At 56.7% G+C, this 504-nt stretch overlaps 1 protein-coding gene across 1 annotated transcript in view; it reads right to left on the reverse strand.

Moving 5' to 3' along the window:
- Positions 1 to 498, reverse strand: part of CAPG (capping protein (actin filament), gelsolin-like) — a 33433-nt gene extending 32935 nt beyond the window's left edge. The window contains exon 1 of the mRNA XM_011965789.1: positions 465 to 498. The gene's annotated coding sequence lies outside the window, so the exon portion shown is untranslated. The remainder of the gene's footprint in view (positions 1 to 464) is intronic.
- Positions 499 to 504: the final 6 nt, after the last annotated feature.

Consider the following 504-nt stretch of genomic DNA (forward strand, 5'->3'; position numbering starts at 1 on the left):
TGCAGTGAGCCGAGATCTCGCCATTGCACTCCAGCCTGGGCAACAAAAGCAAAACTCCGTCTCAAAAAACAAACAACAACAACAGAGAAACAAAAGGGCTGGTCGCTCAGCCTAGGACTCTTGGGAGAGGCTAGGAACTCAATGCACATGCTAATGAGTTATCTGGTAACGACGCTCTAGAACTAGTTTTTTACCAGACGCACAGTGCTCCTACCCTTGTGGTCTCCCCTGAGCACTACTGCTTAGTTTGTCCCAAATGAAGTAAAATAAAGCATTTCTTTAGCACGGACCCAACCTCTCCCGCCTCTTCTTACAGGAAGCCAGGAGACGGCGCGCCCCTAAGAGCGGCCCCCGGCTGTGGGAGAAGAGGAGGGAGCGGGGCGCCCCCGAACCGGTTAAGCCCGTTCGACCCCAAAGAGGGAGCCCGGGTCCCCGGCGACCGGACCCCGAAGCGCGCTACTTGCCTGCCAACACCTTGCTCCGGGGCTCTGGGCGCTGTCTCAG

The sequence above is a fragment of the Mandrillus leucophaeus genome, unplaced genomic scaffold, assembly GCF_000951045.1.
Source record: "Mandrillus leucophaeus isolate KB7577 unplaced genomic scaffold, Mleu.le_1.0 Scaffold737, whole genome shotgun sequence".
In the NCBI taxonomy this organism is placed as follows: domain Eukaryota; kingdom Metazoa; phylum Chordata; class Mammalia; order Primates; family Cercopithecidae; genus Mandrillus; species Mandrillus leucophaeus.